Raw genomic sequence first — 21,344 nt, forward strand, 5'->3', positions numbered from 1 at the left:
ACACAAATTCAGTATTGGATCTGATCCAGGGAGGAGTAGGGGGTACAATTAAAAATTTGTATGCTGAACTGACTAAGAATAAAGTAGATGACCTGGAGAAACAAGAACAGAAATGGGAAAATAAGCTGGGTATAGCTAAAGAAATATTCCAATTGTCCCTAACGTGGGGGCAGGACATCCTTTGCTCAGCCCCACTTCAGGCGCAACATTTTAAAACCCTTTACTCATTATATTACACCCCGGCAAGGATAGCACAGTGGGGGGGAAGCACAGGAGTTACTTGTCCCAGGTGTAGCGCAGACCAAGCTGATATCGTGCACATGTTTGCGTCCTACGCCCATTTACAAACGATCCGGGAAGAAATTTAGATATTTCTTAAAAGATCCCTAGGAATAGAACTGAAACTCACATCCCAAATTATTATCTTTGGTGTAGTAGATGTAGGACCCCAACTGGACTATAGCTACTTCTTGTTTGTGGCTATGGCAATATTACGGTTAGCAATTGCATCGGCCTGGCTGGATAAAACACCTCCAACTTATCAGGAGTGGTTAGGTAGACTCTTGTCAGCATACAGTCTAGAAAAGGCAATATACGCTAGGAAAGGGAGAAGGGGGAAAAAGTTAGGATTAAAAATTTGGGGCCCGGTGACGAAATGGAGGGAACAAGAATCTGAGTTTACCCCATAAATGGAGACGATGAGTTAGAGGTCACTATATGTAACATTGACCCTGATTGTTGTGACTTTCTGCTCGTCTTTGTTATTGTATTTTGCTCTATTTGTGCTACTGTCTGGTTTTTGCTTCGTTGTATAAATGTTTCTTAGATAAGTGATAGTATAGTAGAACTGCTATATAATAACTTATGTTTTCTTTTTATGTTCGTTTTTTTTTGTGTCTTCTTTTCTGTATTTTGAATTGTTTATGAATGTAAAAATTTAATTGATAGTACATGCCTTGTACCAGGGGGGAAAAAAGGGGGGAATCTTTTTTTTCCAATAAAAAGAATAAAAAAAAAAAAGGAAATGTCATGACAATGGCCTAGTACTGCCATGAATGGATTGGGTTTCACAGTCAATTCTGTCATCTTTACAAGGTGCTGCAAACAATGTTTAATAGAAACCTAGTGCTTCTTTGATAAACTCAAAGGACGTAGACAACTTCACTATAAGTTGGGTCTGAATGCTTAAGAGAGTGACCTTTTTTAGAAGCTGGATTTTCAGCAAAAGAGGTCTTTAAAGGACCAGCAGTTTGCTGTCTAAATTGCTCAGAATGCAGCTATTCAAGCTTTTCAGGTAGCCAAGGTAGATTTTTCCTAGGATATAGGCCCAACAGAGAAGATTTGTTTCTATGCTGCAACATATCTTAGGTGTTGGAGGCCTTTCTGGGGCCTTTGAGACAGTCTTCTCTTTTTAAGTCTCGCCTACCAAACAGCTCAAGCTGTCTGGTTTCGAAAGAACTTTTGAGGGCTTCCCAAAAACTTACGATGGCTTCCAGCCCACCCCCTGCTTTATTGTAACTCTCACTTGATTGCTTCTTATTCGATGGCTTTCCTTCCACTTTGTGTTTGAAACTTCCTTGGAAAATAGCCTCTTTTCCACCTGTTTGATTGGCTGACTTGAATCCTTCCACTGTTCACTCTTTTAGGGGAGTACCTTTTTCTTTTTGGTTTTTAATGAAGCATTCCATGAGAGTGCATGTGCTTTCCAACTTTCTCCCTCTCACTCTTTTGCTTTTCTCCCCCTCTGTGTTGCTCTCCCCCTCATATGCTGCTCAGTCTCAGTATCTCTCATGTGGTTCTCCCCACAGCCAAAATCACCTGTGACTGGTCTCTGGTTTGTCCTCTCCCCTGTGTGCTTCTCCCTCACCAACTGTGATCCTTTCTCCTTCATGCGCTCTTTGTGCCATCCTTTCCCAAACCCAGCTTTATTTTTATTTTACCAAACCCTACCCCCCTCCTCCACTCCCTATCACTCCTCATATTTTTTGGAAGGGTGCACCAGTGTACCCGGCTTATAAGCCCATAACAAGGGCCACACCAGTCCTGGCTTGCTTGCGTATCAGTTCAGGCTGGATTGTTCCCACTGGAGCAGGGTCAAGACTGATTTGCATATAGCTGGGTCCAAACTGAGGTGGCATGGTGTGCAAAATAATGATGGATTGTGATGCGGCCCGAGTAATTACCAGTGGCTGAGATTAATTCAAGCATTCCGTCCATCCCTTTTGTATACTCTTCTGCTACTTCGTAGGCATGCTTGTGCATTGTAATGCATGCGCACATCAACAAAATACATGCATAATCTTTGGAAATTATGCGGCTGCCAGCAGAAGCTGTGTCATTGCACTTTTATTTTACTTTTTTTTCCTTTTGGCTGATGTTGTATAGCATTGCCAAAAAGCATTGGCAAAGGCAACAGGTCCCAAAGGTGAGACCTATTAGCTTTGCTAATGCTTGTTTTAGTGGATCAGCTGTTATTTTGCACATTAGTTCTGTTGTTAACTACTAGCCTCACAACAAGATTTTTTTTCTGATGAGCCGGATTTGAGATCCAGTACATTCTTCACTTTGCAAGTTTAGTCTAGCTTTCACGTGAATCAGGACATTGTTCTTCCAATTATGAGACAAGAACCCCGTCTTTCCGGGAGAATTTATTTTGAACAAAATGGATACAGCAAAAGCTCTTCTGTATTATGTGTTCCTTTCGTCTTCAGTAAACTACATATTTTATGAGGCACTGTTTACCATCTTCAGTCTGTAGAGGAAGAGTGAAAAGCTATGTGACTATCCTAGTGATCTTCGAGATGCTATGTGATGTACAATGTGGACCTTCCGGGTTCTAACAGGATCTAGGAGGGTCAAAACAGCTTTCAGAGAAACCCAACAGGGCATTTTAGCCTACCTACTGCAATGTTGTTACCTCGACATCAGTTTCACTGCAGAAGTCCTTTCTATGAGTTTTACAGCCCAAGTACACGGTTGTTGGTCTTCATTAAAATAAAATTCACAGCTTGAGTGAGCAGCATGTGCGTGGTTTTGTATATTTCTTAAAACTTTGGTGTGCGATATTTTGTTATATCCTCGTTTAGAGAAGTCTATGAGGAAGAAGTGGGGAGGGGTAGGAATGGTAATCTTCATTGCTCTTAGTCCTACTCCTCCTCGCCCAATTATGTTCCTTTTCTTATTTCCACAAACTATGAACATTGCAAGACAGACCTCTTGGCATTGGTATTTACACACGTTTTGAGGGTAAAAGTACAGAGCTCATACTCAACAAGTAACCAAGAAAATAAAAAGATGTATTTCAATATTTTTAGGGCAGCTGGGTAGACTGTCTCCTAAAGAACTCCCTCTCATGTAGTGTAAACGGTGAGGGAGATTACTAGTAAAAAAAAATTAAAAAAAATCACACCATTATTCCACTCACTTATTTTATCAGTTTTTTTAGTAAATGCTGATTTTCTCAAATTTTGGGCTCGAAGTCCCGCAGGCAAGACAACAGTTTTGTTCCTCAACTGTAAAGTACACAAAGTAAAATTGTACTGCACAGATCCACGGCCCTCGACTGTGGGCGCACCGCACGCTAACGGAGCGGCACGTTTTATTGTGTCTCTGTTACAATGGATGCGGGGACAGATGAGAGGCCGAGTGCCACGTGCCAAGATAAGAGCGGACACGCGGATCCTGTTTCCGGCACCGCCGCTCGCGCCATTGTCCCTCCATCTCCGTTACATAAAGGAAAATTATTTCTCTGCTCGTGGATTGATTTCACCGCCTGTCCGATGCGGGACGGCGCAGACCCTGCGCTCCAGGATGCGGTGCCAACCGCCCTTTGTTGGCGGAAAGTACCTAGCTCGTCTTCTTCCCCACTCGCATAAGCATTGAAGAGTAATTGATTTGTAGATTCATTAAATACAACACCGCGGAAATACTGCCACTAGGAGTTCTGTCTGTCATAACCCCTGGTCTTCGCTGACAATCAGTGACAATAAATGCCACGGTCTAATGTGTCTGCATTGCATTGAATGAAGCTGGAATTGTGCTTTAAAAACGCGCAGAGCATTCGTTTTAGAACAATCAGTGCAGCATTAAAATTAGAAAATAAAATGAAAGACATACATCGGGACTCACAATACCGTGGGTTCTATTCACAAAGTTAAATCTCTGGGCGGTGATCAGCGCACATATATATTTAGGCCTACCTCTGGGTGTAAATTCCACCTGGATGGAGTTTAGCAACTCTGGGCAGATTGTGACCGAGTACTCTCTCCACCAAACTGCAGGTCTGCCCGCCACATTTACAGATGGGTGAATCTACAGTAGGTCGCGACAGATGCTACTTCCTGTCTGTGGCTGACCTACTCCTCTGTTGGCCAGACAGAGTAAGTTCCATTCGACCGCCTGCCATATTTAGAGCGGTAGATTGAACCACCAGTTTTGATATCTCGTTACCGCCATGAAAAACGTGGTAGTATGGGACAGTAAAAACAGTTAAATGACCCTCACACCATGGGAGAAAACTCCCATGCAGTGGGGCTCATTGGTTTTTGAAAAATAAAAACATGTCCAAAGTTTGACAGGCAGTACCGTCATTTTGACTGTAATGTCCTTCAAACTTTTAAAACATTGACAGGAACCACCATGATAGCGGTTCTTGTCAATGCCTAGGGTTGTCTGCAGGGCTGACAGACAACTCGAAATCTGGAGGGTGGAGAACCCTCGTCATGGTTGGAGTAAAGTACTCCACCATATTGGTGGACTTACCTGCGCCCGCCAAACTCTAACTCGGCCCCTAAGACTTTAAGCACTTAAATACATCTCACAGAAACACCTGTCCCCATCCACCGAGAGCTGTGCTTTATTCGGCTTGCTGACATCATCCAGCCCGTCCCATTCAAGAGGAACAGAAACTTCACTCGAAGAAGAGTAAACTTTGTAGTGGGTAACTGCAGGGAACTATATGGTCTAGGAGTTCCACAAACACTCAGTGGAGGGAAGAGGGCAGCCATGGAACAGGCGGTCACAGACTCTTTGTAAGCTTTGTGGATGGAGTTCTCTGAGGGGGTCTTAAAATGATGGGATATGTAGAAGCTTCAAAGATAGCAAAGGCTCTCACTGTCTGGTGGTGGTCCTGGGTTCCGCCTGTCTTCACTCCCTCAATGAGCAATTCGTCACAATAAACCGGATCCTGCTGCGTGGCCTGCCTAGTCCAAGGTCATGTGAGATAAGAAAAAAAAAACTATATATTTTAACAAGAATTTGACTGCCCACTCATGTAACACCTTGCTATTAGGCCATGGCCCTGTGGAGCTACCTGATAGCTGAAGAGGAGATGGGCAGTGGACTTCCCCCTTAGAAGTCACCTACCCAGCCGGACTCGGGGCAGATTTCCTTTCGTCTCCCTGTCCTATCTTCCCCTACCCCACCTTCCATGCCCCCTTACCCTTCCCTCGCATCTATGCTCTTGAAATGTTTTTCTAGCAACGGATGTTACCCGATTCTAATGTACTGTGTAATTTTGTGGAACCTTATGTAAAGCGCTCGGATACCTTTGGGTCTAGCTAGCGCTATATAAAACTCTGTAATAAATAAATAAAATAAATAAACACTGTCCTCAACACACATTTCTCCATTCAAATATAGGCACACACCAAACCACTAACGCACGCACAGCCAGTCACATCCACCTCTTCCCCTCACCCCAGTAGGGTGAACACTAATTATACTAAGCTCGATGCCTTATTAGTTTCCTTTCTATACTCCCCATGTCTAGTGTATCACAGGTAACAGCTGGAGCAGCATCAGCGCCTTCTGTGGCAGGGCACAACAAGCACCAGCATCTCATTGCTTCCCTAGCACCTAGTTAGGCATGCCTCACTGCTGTCAATGTTGCAACCACATTCTTGCACATTTTTGATTGCAACAGCACAACACTGCCCTAAATGCACCTGGTCTTTAGATACCTAGAATTGTAATTGATTAGGTTTAAAATATGCTAATTAACCATATTGTCATCTCCTAATTTGCAGGTCCTGTGTTGCCAGCTTCTAAATCACCTACCACGACCTAAACGCTGCTGCACTGACTGCGCCTCCATGTTGACTCCGACAGAACCGGATAAGTGAAAATCCATGCCAGTAAATAGTTGTCTATGAGTCCCTGCATAAGTGTAAGGATAGTGAAAATGTGCTTCTATAATACAATATGATCCACTTTTGGCATGTCTCACCAACACATGCAAGCTATAGTTCTGAGGTCTGTGTCATTATGTTAAAAAATACATCCTTCATTGCAGCTGCTTCATTGGTAAGTATAGATCTCCTGTCACCCACTCCTGCCCAAGTGCAACCAGCCATAGAGCGATGTGTGTTTTGACAGTACCTAACATGATGTCTCTTAAGTTATGTCAGTGTCTGCCTGTAGCTGAGGCCATTCTTCTAGCATCTGTCACCCAGGATACAGCTCTCTTTAATTACTGTACAACACTAAGATGTTCCTATAACCTCCATTTTACTGTTATGACATTTCAATACCCTGAATATGTGACTGTCTACAGCTGCTGTGCCACAGCATCCCCTGGAATCCACACTACAGCCCACCCAAGAGGATATTCTACAAGCAACAGTTCAACCCTCTGCCATCTGTCGGTCAGGTAACTCTAGGACTCTAATACAGATACAACTCTTTATATACATTTGCATCTCATTCATACCCTTCCTCTTTTCTAACACATGCCTATTTTTTATTTCGTCCACGTGAAAGGAATATGCCATAGTCCCCTTTTACTTTTATCTGCAACAACACAACCTTCTCGGTTGTCAGAGTTCTAAAGCTTCACATTATTATTTCCTTCCACTGCTACATCAAGTGACATGTCTAAAGCCTCCCGGAGGGACTGCTGCTGACCAGCAGATATCAAGGTGTCCATCTATGAAGAATGCATCCATGGCACTACCACGTAAAGGATTATCCTATATTCGTGCGTTTTATACCAAGCCACAGCTACTAATATATGCTAAAGTTATGTCATACATCTTTTCTCAGTTTAAGTGTCATTTGTGCCTAACAGTTCCAGTATCATATTTCTTGTTGTTCGAGACAGCTTGTCTCCATACACTCTAATATGTCAAAGGTCAAACAATAATTTTCCCTTCCTTGAAGCACCAGAGGACAAACAGCTTGCAGCCTTGAACACTATAGACGAAGAGGACTTTGTTGGCCCCACAAAGGGTGGCACATCAGCGGCCACCCCACTGATGCCCAATAGTCTCTCTCATAGGGTGCTCCTACGGACTGCAAATCTGTGGTCCCCCCAAAAAAGAGTCATGGTTCCGGCTATGCAGGACTAACCTCTAACCATCCCATAATGATAAAAAGTACTTCAGTTGCCCCCCTCTTTTTTCATGAAGAAGAAACACCAGGTGAAAAACTTCTCTCCCCCTGAACAATTTCCACTCCACAACATTCCAGGTGTCAACTTTTATTGTGGAGGACAAAATGTAGGTTGTCTCACATGGCAACACTTCGGGGAGTTGACATTGGCAAGTGCTGCTACTAGAATAATGGGTTAGTTGAACTACAGTCATATGTGTAGTGCAGGTTTCTTGAAAGGGGGGGGGGCGTGTACACCAATTCCACCACCCACCTGGACGTGATGCAGAGACAGACCTGAGACTTGCAGAAAATATACAAAAGCCTCCAGATCATCATGAATTTACACCAGGATCCTCTCTGGGTGTGTGGGTCAAGGATGCAAGGTACCATGCCACGGGCATGCACCTCATACAGGCGCTCTCTCAGAGGGTCCAATTTCAACTCATGAGCCTCAGACAACTTAGATTTTACAACCACATGCAGTGTCCACCCCCTGTCAATCCGCCTGGTTCCAATGCACAACTGGATCCTTAACCAAGTGAAGGCACAGTATTGTATAGCCAGGGACGACCTTCCCACAGACATGGACAGGAACCACCACACCCATCCAGATGTCACCATCTAGTCATAGACCCGTGCTCAGTCAACACACCTCTACGTTTAAAACGGTTTAGCATCTGCAAACTTTTTGCATAGTGTGGCAGCATGCAGGTATGTGGAATGCAGAGAGAATACAGCAGCATAAGATATGCTGACAAGGGATAGAGGGGAGAGGCTAAAAAATACTAATGCCGGGAAATACCAGTGTAGAATGGGGGAGTTGGCTTAACCATTGGAGACTGGGAGCCAGAAACACAGGGAGGAAAAGGCGCCATCAATTAGGTGATGAGGCCAAGGGTGGGTAGGAGACTGTAGAAGGGAGTGGAGGAAGTTAATCTGGTAAGAGAGTGGAGATTTTATATAATGGTACTTACCAATATATGAAGATGCCAAGGTGTAATAATGACAAACCCGATAAACGCAGTAACATAATATTAAGAGTGTGTCCCACATTTATTCTCTCAAGATAGCCAAATAGGCTACCAAGAGCCACCCAACCAAGGTTTGTGTCTGCAGGAACACCAACAAATTGAAGAAAACAGATAGCAATGGGACTAGGCACCGGCAATGCCCAAATGACTGCTTCTTTGTGTAGTACATGCAGGGCATGACCGTAAGAATTGGTCAGGAATCAGTCTCAGACTCTGGGATTTCCCTGGGTCAGGCCTAGAAAAATACATTCCCAGCCAGTTAGGATATCGTTTTTCAGGGGTCCAAATACATTACAACAGTGACACAGCCATACTCAGGCGTGGAGACTCTGGAGAACAGGAATATTGTAACAGAGAAGGCCTTCTGCAGTTGAGGATGAAAATTCATGCCGGAAGGGTCAGCAATTGATTTCACTTCCGGGTTATGAGAGCACGGAGACAGTTAACAGAACAGAATGTATGGAGTACCATACTCGATAACAGAGGATGAGGGAGTTTATCCACTTTCGAATCAGTTTTGGATCCATTTGGGGTTCCCTTACATTTGTTTTTTCCCCATCCTGTGGTTCCCTCCATTATTAGCTTCAGTCAGTTTAGGCAGGGCTCTACCAGTTTTCCCTCTTCCCTTTGTTCCACCACAGTACTGAGATTCCAGTTGTCGTTCTTCCATTGTCCTGGGCCGACATAACATCCCATTCACACCTGAAGCTTTGCTGGATCGACGCTCCCAACCCTTTCGGTTCTCTGTCTGTATCCTGGTAGCGGAGGGTTTGGTTACAGAGCATCCATTCCTTGAACCCGGTCAGCGCCATATTTAGTATGAGCTTTTTGAGTGATTTACGCTTGGTAAAGTTCTGTTTCTAATGTGTTGTGAGCTTTTTCTATAGAAACCCAAAGGTCTAGCAAGTTTTTGTGAATTCCTGAGGAGTGCTAAGCTGTCTTAGCATTACGGCCTTGCCTGTCTATTACTCACCGACCCAATTTTCCCATTTTCTTAGTCTGTGTTACTTCTCTAGCTGACAGCGCTATTTAAGGGACAGAAGCTGATTCTCTCTGCTCCCGAGAAACCACAGCCAGTCTTCAGTTTGGACTGACAAGATCTGTAATCTTGATATAAACAATAGAAAGAAGAAAAAGGATACAGGGTGAAGTGCATAGCCAGGGGGATATGCCCTGAACCAAGCAAAGCAAAGGCTGTAGGTCATGTTCTGAATGAGGCATAGGCACATGGGCCACACTTTGCTCTGTGCAGTTTAAGTCAGACTATGTTGAAAGCTTACCAGCAGCCGCTGCAGGGGTGTGGCTACCAGAGGTGTATCCGGTACAGTGGCACAGGAGGGCCCAGAGGTGGAAGGAGGCAACCTGGCTTTAGCGTCCTCCCCAGCCGGGGTACTCGCCAATGACTACGCCACACACAGAGCTTAGTGTAACACACTTTTATTCTTCTGCATGTATCTGTGAATTCAACATTCTAAACCTGCATTCAATTCATTACGCTCTAATGCTTATTTCACAGTTCTACGGAGTCCATCAAGAGCCACAAAGGTTCCTTCATTACAAACTCACATGAAACTACATCTCACCCTCAGTTAAATATTTTTTTAATTTTTTTACAAAATGCCTACAATTAGAGCTCTTCAATGGGTCTTTCTGGCGTTTGGATAACACATCCCAACAGTGTTTTTCGGAAACTGGGGACAGACAGTAGAATTGTCCATGACTGGTGTTGGTGATGGAGAAACAGCATCAGCCAGGGGTTTTTCACTTGTTCTTTCAAACCCAGTCTCTACCTGACGAGCGATGAGCTAAATGTCGGAAATGCGAGGAGATTCACATAATGGACTTCCCAGGACATTGGGATGTTACCATGTGTCCTTAGCTGGTCACAACATGAAATGGTTCGCCACTGAAAGGAGCATCAGACTTTCGTTTTCTATGCTAACAAACAAGAGCTTGATCTCCTATGGTGAATGTGACATGTTGTGCATGTCAACGCTTGTGTGCACAGTCCTTCATTTTCCCCTTGAGATCCAAGCCTTTCAAGTGTGTTTCTCCCTTGGTATCTGCTCTTATGTTGATACGTTGAGGTAATTTGGTCGTCATGGCTTTCCTGAACATCACAGTTGCAGGGCTTTCACCTGTGGTCGAGTGAGGGTCAAGCGGTAAGCTTGAACAGTGGCATTTAGGACAACTTTAAGGTCGAGCTTTACAGCACACAGGATAGCTTTCTTCAGAGTAGTAATGAAACGTTCGAAAAGGCCATTGGCCTGTGGCCAAAGAGGGGTGCTCTTCTCAGGGCCGGACTGGGAACCAAAACCGGCCCTGGCAAAGTGCTCGGCCGGCCCCCCCTCCTCCCCCTGGGGGAGGGGGGGATGCCACCAAGCTCTTTACCAGGGCCGCTTTTCTGCCGAATTTGTTACAGCTTTGCTGCAAAAACGGCCCTGTCACAAAAACGGCCCCCAGGCGCCCAAAAACGGCCCTCACCCTTGCGGCCGACCGGGGAATTGCCTGGTGCCCGCAACGGCCAGTCCGGGCCTGGCTCTTCTGATGCTTCACATTAAGGTGACAGAGAAAGTCTCTGAATTCTCGACTGTTGAAATGTAGGTCTTTGCCAGACTTTAAGATTGCAGGAAGGCCCCAGGTCATGAAGATGCTGTCTAATCTCTGAATTACATGTTCTCATATGATAGATGAGAGCTCTTAGATCAATGGAAAACTGGAGTATTCATCAGAAATCACCATAAGGTGATGTACGTTGTCAAAAGGACCAAAAATGTCCACTGCATATCTTTCCCATGCTTGCATTGGCAACTCTGACATGTTTAATGGGTGTTGAGTGGTATTCGATGACAGGCAATTGCATAGATGAAAGGCATTTAATTCTCTTTCAACTCTCTTGTCAAGATGTGGAAACCACACTTGGTCTCAGAGAGCTTGTTTGGTGGCAACAATTCCACAATATCCTTCATGGGCTACTTCAATTATCTGTTGTTGCAGACGCTCTTAACTGACAAGTTCTCAAACCTCTTAGAATAATACCTTTCTGAGTAACAGACAATTTATCTTTGACATTCTTGAACTTTTGATATTCACGGTCACTGGTAAGATGTTGAGAGTGCTGGTACCAAGACTGATGTGTAATAATGTCTTTCATCTTCGACATGCCACTATCTTGACTTGTGGCAGTGACAATGTGTTTCAACAAAATGGCAGCTGGTTTGCTTGATTTCACTATGAAATTTATGTTCAGCGGTCTTAAATGGGTGACAAGACACTGTAGAGGCACTTGTGAGAAGTAGTCGGCAGTGTTCTGATCTTTACCTGGACAATGGTGTGGTTGTACTCATGCACTCACAGACCCCAACGTTCAATACGAGGAGGCATTTTTGCTTTTTGATGAGCAAAGATAGTCAACAATGCTTGATGATCAGTCACAAGCGTGAGGGGCTTCCCATACAAGAATACCTGGAAATGTTCAGAAGCCCACACCACTGCTAAGCTTTCTTTCTCAGGTTGTAAATAAGCATTTTCAGTTTGGGACAAACTTCGGCTTGCACATCCCACAATACATCTATGAGCATTTGGGTGTCCGCTGTGCTGTGCAAGGATGGCTCCCAACCCCACAGGGCTAGCGGTGACAACAACACCAGTATGAAGCTTTGGATAAAACGATGCCTTTTCAGTAGCATTCTCAATAGCTTCTTTGATTTTCTGGAAGCTATTCTAGCATCCATGTGACCAAAGAAAAGAAACATTATTTTTTGTTAAGTCTCTTAATGGCCCACTGACAGTGGCAAAGTCTTGTATGTATCTAGAGGAATAGCTGGCCATGCCAAGGAGTGAACGTAACATGGAAACATCTTGTGGGAGGCTGGCAGTTGACTGCAGTTGCACTTTAGCTGGATCGGGTATCATGCCCCCATCAGAAAAGATGTGGACATAGAATTTTCACTTTGTCTTATGGAACTCACATTTCTCTGCATTCAAAGCTAAACTAGCATCAGTGAGCAACTGACAAACTTTTGTGAGAGCTTTGTCACGCTCCTGTGTAGCTCCAAAAACCAATATGTTTTCACTGTAATTGAAAGCATTCATGACAGGCTGTATGATATGTCGAATGACATCTTGGAATAGCTCTGTAGCAGATGATGCACCAAAACTTAGTGTCTTGTAACAGAGCAGACCAACATGTGTAGAAAATGTGTAATGTACTTGCAATTTGTGAGTTTCAACTGATGATATTCTTTACTCAGATCCAAGTGAGAGAATACCTTTGCACCATTCAATTGTGTTATGTCAGCAATGTGCAGACCTGGATGTCATTCGCTTTCAATTGTCTCGTATGCTTGACAAGTATCCACGCAGATGCGTTCAGCTCCTTCACTGTCCTTTTTGGGTACTACCACTATAGGAGAAACCCATGAAGGTGGACCAGTGGAATGCTCTATGATATTGTTTAAATAAAGATTCAAGTTCTTTTTCAATACCTTCCTGTAAGTGAAAGGCAATTCATCTATGTATTTGAGCAATAGGATGGATATCCTCATTAATATGTAATTGGACTTTCAAAGACTTGAGTTTTCCCAACCCATGAAACAACTAAAGGAACTGACTTACTATTTTGTGATGACCATTCATGTTATAGCTCATGGAGATCAGTTCCATGTCAGCAGCGGAGCTCAAGCGGAGTAAACAGGCACTTGAGGTTGTACCTTGAAGTACATGAACGGGAGTCGATGCAGCCACGTATACACTTTAGTTTTCAATGGTGTAAGGCTGAGCAATGGAGACAGTTCATTATATTTCTCCTCAGGCATAATATGTATTAATGCACCACTACAGATTATAAAAGGTATTGAGCAACCATTGACTTTTAATGTGATCTCCGGACAATGTTGGCTTCACTTTGGTGCTTTGTCATGTCAATTTCTCTTGGATTGGTGTTTTTCCTCACAGGCAGCCAGGCTAGTTCAACATGTGCATGCTTCTCTGAGATAAACATCGACATGGCACAACCATCTTCTTCGCTTTCACTTGATATTGATACGGAAGAATGGTTTGATGAAGATTTAGATGTCAATCGGCTTCCTTTGGTGTGTGTCTGCCTCAGCTGATGTGGTCACTTGGCCGTATGGGTGTTCATTGAACTTCGCTTCTGAAACGTTCAAGCAGGCATTTTGTCTTTGCACCGTGACACACTTACTTTTTCCTTCACCTTGCAATATGTTATAACATAGTTCTCCTTTCCACAGCCTTTGCAGATCTGCCCAATGGCGGGACATTTACCTTTGTGTGGAAATGAAAATCCAAACCTGAAGCAAAACTTAATTTTCTCTGGAGAATTCACTGTGTCCCTCTGCCTTGTGCTTTGGCTTACTGTTCACATTCATGACTGACTCACTTTGGGCACCTTCGACCTCCATGTCAGCATCTTGCCGATCAGCATGCTCTTCAGCTCTGGCAGCCATGAGAACTTGCTCCAGACTAAGAGTTTCTCTCAGCATTTGTCATCTGAACGAATCTGACAAGCATCTGTCAATCACTCTGAGGCGTATAGCTCCCTCATCATTAAATTAATTGATCTTAGAGTGTTTGATGAGTGTATCCAGTCTCTCAACAAAAGTGTCAATGGTCTCACAGGCTTTCTGTCGTTCTTGACTGAAGATGTATCTTTCGTAATCAACATTTGGCATTAGACTGAACTTGAGATTCAAGGCTGCTTTGATTGAACTATAGGTACTTTTGTCAGGTCACAGATAATCTTCTTGTTATCGGCCTCTTCAATCGCATCAATGAAATCATCAAATGTCTCTGTCCAGCCTGTCTATCTGCCGCCAATATTCAACTTTTTGTTGATATTGAATGGCTGTGGTGATTTCAAGAAGGCGGCAGCATTGTAACCATTTACAAGATTGGCTGACATGGAGGGTGGAGTTATATCTGGCACTGTATGCTGTCCCCTAGGACCTGCTTCATCCATACGATCTCCAAGTCCCTGTCCTGTGCTGGCCTCTGGGACAGCACGTGGAACCTTGATCTCCCTCTGGGTCTCCATAGGAGCCCTTTCTTTTCAGGAGACCTTGGGAGTTGTTCTGAGCCACAGCTTTGGTGGTGGGCCACTTCGGGTATGGACAGTACCGCAAGCAAAACTCCAGGTGCTTCTTCTGGGGTTACTTCCCCAGCGCAGTGGCACACTGACTCTCTGCACTCAGCTCTGGTAAGTAAAAGACTGTTTAAGTATTTGAATTTCGTTGCTTGGAAGCATCCCTTTGTGCCATCTAACACTTGGTTGATCTCTGCCTTGCAGAGCTTCTGTTCGCACTGTTATCACTCCATACGATGTACGGCTTTAAGTTGTGTAGTAGCGCAGTACCTCTCTTTGTGGCCTTCCCAGCAGGTTTTGAGTCACCTATGTGTAGGCTTCTCAGTAAAGCTTTTCTTAACTTCAAATGTTTTATACGGAACTGGGGATGCACTTTGACTCCACATACGCCAAAAGTCGATTTCGCACTTCAACTGAGGCACACGTGGCACACAGGAGTAGTTTGCTGGATCACGGCAAACACTCTGAGAGAGCACTGTTTATATTTGGGTTACTTATCCCCTATCTTGTCACCAGTTGCAGCGTCCTCCCCAGATATTCGTCAATGAGTATTCTATACACAGAGCTTAGTATAACACGTCTTTGTTCTTCTGCGTGTAACCGTGAACTCAACATTCTAACCCTGCATTCAATTCACTACGGTCTAACACTTATGTCACAGTTCCACGGAGTCCCTCAAGGGACACAAAGGTTCCGTCATTACAAACTCACTCACACAACACTACACTGCCTTGCACAAGCTGAAGTTATTTTAGAGGCTGCCTTTTCAGATGTTTTTAAACATAGCGCATGCCTTGGGGATTTATTCTGTATTTATTCTTTGGAGAGAGAGTGGAAGATGATATGTCAACGGAATAGAGGATGAGGACAAAAGAAAGAAGGGATGAAATAAAAGGAGAGGGAGAAAGAACGCAGAGGAAAAGGTGACAGAATGGAAGAAGGAAATAACCATAAGCGAAAAAAAGATAAAGATATGATGGATGAGCAAAAGGGCAAAGGTGAGAGGAAGAGAAGGGTGCGATAAAACAGGATGTTGGGCAAGCGAGGAACGTGATGAGGTTAAGTGAAACACAGAAGAGGGGACGTGAGTGGGAGAGGAAAGGGACAGAGAGGAGAGTGTGAAAGGGATGAAGGCGATGAGAATAGAGAAGGATGCAGATGCGGAAGCAAGAAGGAAAGGCAGGCAGAAGGAGGAACTTGGGAGATCCGTAAGCAGTGGTGTATCTTTCATTAGTGCAGCAAGCACCGTGTTGTTACTATAATACCAACGCAGTTTTCTTGCCTGCATTAGGGTTCATTACATCGAGGCTGAGCAGCTGGATACCCGCGCTTCTTTTCCAGCCCTACACACTGGAAATCCTAAACTGAGAAACGCCGTGAACGTGCAGTGAGACTTTGATTATCTTATATTAGGCCCTGCTGTCAGCAAGGCTGGTTCTCACTGCCTCCCATCCTCGGGGTACATGGTCCCCACTGCACGCTGGAGCGCGGCGGGGATTCGGTGACTGAAGGTTTCGGCTAAACGTACTATTATGAAAGTCCCTCTAACCTACTTACCGAGATTTATGGGATTTTCTTCCACAATACAGATAAATGTTCTGCTTGGCCCTTCGGAATACCGTTTTTTCGGAGTTGCTAGGATACGCGGCTCTGCCGTTAGCGGCGCGCTGTCTCTGGGCTCCAGGCTCAGCTGCGGTGGTGTCAGGGGGTTGCTCTGCCATATGAGGTAGCGCCGGTGGGGGGTGGGGAGGAGGTGGAGGTGAGGCACAAGAACAACTGTCTCGTGCGCCTTTCAGCCCTAAAAAAAAAAAACATCGCTATGGTATCTGCTGGGCTGCCAGTGCGCCGTTACAAGCCGAGTACAAAATGTTGTTTACAGTCACAACTGAGAGTTCCCTCGATGAGACGTGGTGTATGGCACTTTCGGGGCTTGGGCTGTCTTTCGAGACTCCTGGCATTCACCCTGCTCAGATTCGTCCTCGGTGACGACTGTACACCTGCAGAGGCTGTGAGCACTGACATTCTCAAGGCCTCAGCAGAGCTGTGTCTTGGGAGTCCTGCGCTCTTACATTCACTAGACCCATGTTGTCTCTTCGACGGCCACGCGCACTGACACTCTTAAAGTCGAGTTCAGCTAAGGAATCCCTGCGTAAGGACGTTCACTAGTGCCATGCGGCAGCCCCTGCGGTGCGAGGTGTGTGTGTTTCTTTTCAGCTGCCCCATGCATCCCAATGCTAATAAAGATATGTGAGACACGGGACACTAGGGGGCCCGTCCTCATATTCTGCAGGGGGACCCCATCATTTTGCGTTACGCCGCTGCCTTGCTGCCTCCATGAGAAAGACAAACACTGACATCTAACAGCATCATGCCTCTAAGTTCACTGGCATTCTCAAGCCTGACGCCTAAGCACTCTCAGTGGGAGGAGTCCTGTGCACTGGCATTCTCAAAACCTAAGGTGAGTAAATATATTTCCTAGGCAATTATTAAATCATCATAACAATACTCCATGGAGGGCTCAACAAAAAACAAACAACAAAAAAAACAAATGTCTAAAAGTTACAGTATATTTCTATTAAGTATTATATACCTCATGCAATGTTATAAAAAAAGTTATCATAGCAATACATCGAAGACTTTTGTTTTTTTTGTTGTTTGTTTTTTGTTGAGCCTGTACTAGGAATTCCTTGATTTAGAATTCAGGGGGCCTTTGATATTCACAAGCATTCTCAAAACCTAAGCCTGGGCAGTCTCTTTGTGAGCAATGTGCACTGGCATTCTCAAAACATAAGCCTGGGCAGTCTCTTTGGGATTCCTATGCACTGGCATTCTCAAAACATAAGCCTGGGCAGTCTCTTTGGGAGCCCTGTGCACTGGCATTCTCAAAACATAAGCATGGGCAGTCTCTTTAGGAGCGTTATAAAAGGGGGTGGTGATGGACGGAGCATCTGAACCAATCAAACACTCACACCCAGTCAAAAGATCTGGGTTTGACCCATCACCGTTCTTTAGCCCACTCTGCCACCCCAGTTCATACATGGCTATATGCAAATCAGTCTGACCCTGTGCCTCATGGGAACAGTCCAGCCCGAACTGCCAAGCCATGCCTTCCCAGGACCGGAAACAAGCTTCCGAGGACCGGTTTCTGGCATTACAGCCGTCTTCAGCCCGGCTTGCTTGAATCCAGTGGCAAAGTGAGCAAGGGACTCACGTCTGAGCATACCCTGCCACACTTATGGCGGCCAAAAGCTGTACAAAAGGGGGTGGTGATGGACGGAGCATCTGAACCAATCAAACACTCACACCCAGTCAAAAGATCTGGGTTTGACCCATCACCGTTCTTTAGCCCACTCTGCCACCCCAGTTCAGACATGGCTATATGCAAATCAGTCTGACCCTGTGCATCATGGGAACAGTCCAGCCCGAACTGCCAAGCCATGCCTTCCCTGGACCGGAAACAAGCTTCCGAGGACCGGTTTCTGGCATTACAGCCGTCTTCAGCCCGGCTTGCTTGAATCCAGTGGCAAAGTGAGCAAAGGACTCACGTCTGAGCATACCCTGCCACACTTATGGCGGCCAAAAGCTGTACAAAAGGGGGTGGTGATGGACGGAGCATCTGAACCAATCAAACACTCACACCCAGTCAAAAGATCTGGGTTTGACCCATCACCGTTCTTTAGCCCACTCTGCCACCCCAGTTCAGACATGGCTATATGCAAATCAGTCTGACCCTGTGCCTCATGGGAACAGTCCAGCCCGAACTGCCAAGCCATGCCTTCCCTGGACCGGAAACAAGCTTCCGAGGACCGGTTTCTGGCATTACAGCCGTCTTCAGCCCGGCTTGCTTGAATCCAGTGGCAAAGTGAGCAAAGGACTCACGTCTGAGCATACCCTGCCACACTTATGGCGGCCAAAAGCTGTACAAAAGGGGGTGGTGATGGACGGAGCATCTGAACCAATCAAACACTCACACCCAGTCAAAAGATCTGGGTTTTACCCATCACCGTTCTTTAGCCCACTCTGCCACCCCAGTTCAGACATGGCTATATGCAAATCAGTCTGACCCTGTGCCTCATGGGAACAGTCCAGCCCGAACTGCCAAGCCATGCCTTCCCTGGACCGGAAACAAGCTTCCGAGGACCGGTTTCTGGCATTACAGCCGTCTTCAGCCCGGCTTGCTTGAATCCAGTGGCAAAGTGAGCAAGGGACTCATGTCTGAGCATACCCAGCCACACTTATGGCGGCCAAAAGCTGTACAAAAGGGGGTGGTGATGGACGGAGCATCTGAACCAATCAAACACTCACACCCAGTCAAAAGATCTGGGTTTGACCCATCACCGTTCTTTAGCCACCCTGCCACACTTATGGCGGCCAAAAGCGGTGTGGCAGGGTATGCTCAGACGCGAGTCCCTTACCTCACTTTGCCACTGGATTCAAGCACGCCGGGCTGAAGATGGCTGTAATGACAGAAACCGGTCCTCGGAAGCTTGTTTCCGGTCCAGGGAAGACATGGCTTGGCAGTTCGGGCTGGACTGTTCACATGAGTCACAGGGTCAGACTGATTTGCATATAGCCATGTCTGAACTGGGGTGGCAGAGTGGGCTAAAGAACGGTGATGGATTAAACCCAGATCTTTTGACTGGGTGTGAGTGTTTGATTGATTCAGATGCTCCGTCCATCACCACCCCCTTTTGTACCGCTTTTGTCCGCCATAAGTGTGGCAGGGTATGCTCAGACGTGAGTCCCTTGCTCACTTTGCCACTGGATTCAAGCAAGCCGGGCTGAAGACGGCTGGAATGCCAGAAACCGGTCCTCGGAAGCTTGTTTCCGGTCCAGGGAAGACATGGCTTAGCAGTTCGGGCTGGACTGTTCCCATGAGGCACAGGGTCAGACTGATTTGCATATAGCCATGTCTGAACTGGGGTGGCAGAGTGGGCTAAAGAACGGTGATGGATTACACCCAGATCTTTTGACTGGGTGTGAGTGTTTGATTGATTCAGATGCTCCGTCCATCACCACCCCCTTTTGTACCGCTTTTGGCCGCCATAAGTGTGGCAGGGTATGCTCAGACGTGAGTCCCTTGCTCACTTTGCCACTGGATTCAAGCAAGCCGGGTTGAAGATTGCTGTAATGCCAGAAACCGGTCCTCGGAAGCTTGTTTCCGGTCCAGGGAAGACATGGCTTGGCAGTTCGGGCTGGACTGTTCCCATGAGGCACAGGGTCAGACTGATTTGCATATAGCCATGTCTGAACTGGGGTGGCAGAGTGGGCTAAAGAACGGTGATGGATTAAACCCAGATCTTTTGACTGGGTGTGAGTGTTTGATTGATTCAGATGCTCCGTCCATCACCACCCCCTTTTGTACCGCTTTTGGCCGCCATAAGTGTGGCAGGGTATGCTCAGACGTGAGTCCCTTGCTCACTTTGCCACTGGATTCAAGCAAGCCGGTCTGAAGACGGCTGGAATGCCAGAAACCGGTCTTCGGAAGCTTGTTTCCGGTCCAGGGAAGACATGGCTTGGCAGTTCGGGCTGGACTGTTCCCATGAGGCACAGGGTCAGACTGATTTGCATATAGCCATGTCTGAACTGGGGTGGCAGAGTCGGCTAAAGAACGGTGATGGATTAAACCCAGATCTTTTGACTGGGTGTGAGTGTTTGATTGATTCAGATGCTCCGCCCATCACCACCCCCGTTTGTACCGCTTTTGGCCACCATAAGTGTGGCAGGGTATGCTCAGACGTGAGTCCCTTGCTCACTTTGCCACTGGATTCAAGCAAGCCGGGCTGAAGACGGCTGGAATGCCAGAAACCGATCCTCGGAAGCTTGTTTCCGGTCCAGGGAAGACATGGCTTGGCAGTTCGGGCTGGACTGTTCCCATGAGGCACAGGGTCAGACTGATTTGCATATAGCCATGTCTGAACTGGGGTGGCAGAGTGGGCTAAAGAACGGTGATGGATTAAACCCAGATCTTTTGACTGGGTGTGAGTGTTTGATTGATTCAGATGCTCCGTCCATCACCACCCCCTTTTGTACCTCTTTAGGAGCGTGCCACAGACATTCACTAGGCTAATGTTGTCCATTTCACAGACACATAAACTGACTCTCAGGGGTCGAGTCCATTTTCAGGGGAGCACTGTGTCAGATACAGTAGGATCATGCTTGGTCTAAGAGATTTAAAAGTGATGATGTTCACGAGGTCATGATTGTTTCTTAGGCTCCCTGTGGGCTGGTATTCTCAAGGCCGCCACATAAGCTCTCTCGCTCTCTGAGGGGCCTTTGCACCGACATTCACACATGGCCTGAAATGGATCCAGGGCTTTAAGTGGGGAGCAAAAAAGTGGGGGTCTTTAAAGGGGGCGTGGCTTCTCTAATTAAAGGGATGGCTTAAACATGAAAACTAATTTTTTGTGTGATTCCTATAGCGTGCCACACGACTGGTATTTTGGTGCAAGATTATGTCAAATATGTGAAACATAAACAGAAGGTAAATCACTGAAAAACCTGAGCTACTTTTACATTACTTGCTCAGAAATCGATCAGTGTAGTTTGCCAGTGAGGTTAAGGACATGAATTTAGAGCAGGGCCGGACTGGCCATAGCGGGCACCGGGCAATCCCCCAGTGCACCGCACAGGTGGGGGCCAGTTTTGGGCACCTGGGTGCCGTTTTTGTTACAGGGCCATTCAGCCCTGTACCAAAATCGGCCGGTAGCCGCCCCGGCAAAGAGCTCGGCCGCACGTCCAACACCCCCGTGTGGGGAGGGTGGGGGGGACGACCGAGCACATTGCCAGGGCCGGTTGTGGTTCCCAGTCCGGCCCTGATTTAGAGCTGATAGGGACAC

The 21,344-nt window shown here is 46.0% G+C and overlaps 1 long non-coding RNA gene across 4 annotated transcripts in view; it reads right to left on the minus strand.

Annotated features, from left to right (window-relative positions):
• The window catches only part of LOC144781288 (uncharacterized), a 451,961-nt gene that overhangs the window by 376,109 nt on the left and 54,508 nt on the right, over positions 1-21,344 (minus strand). The window contains exon 1 of one of the 4 annotated variants that reach the window (XR_013600940.1): positions 16,063-16,153. The exons of the other annotated variants lie outside the window; for them this stretch is intronic. This is a non-coding gene — a long non-coding RNA (uncharacterized LOC144781288). Of the gene's footprint in view, positions 1-16,062; positions 16,154-21,344 lie in introns of those variants that run through there. 4 annotated transcript variants of the gene reach the window in all.

This window comes from Lissotriton helveticus, chromosome 9 (genome assembly GCF_964261635.1).
Source record: "Lissotriton helveticus chromosome 9, aLisHel1.1, whole genome shotgun sequence".
Taxonomy (NCBI): Eukaryota; Metazoa; Chordata; class Amphibia; order Caudata; family Salamandridae; genus Lissotriton; species Lissotriton helveticus.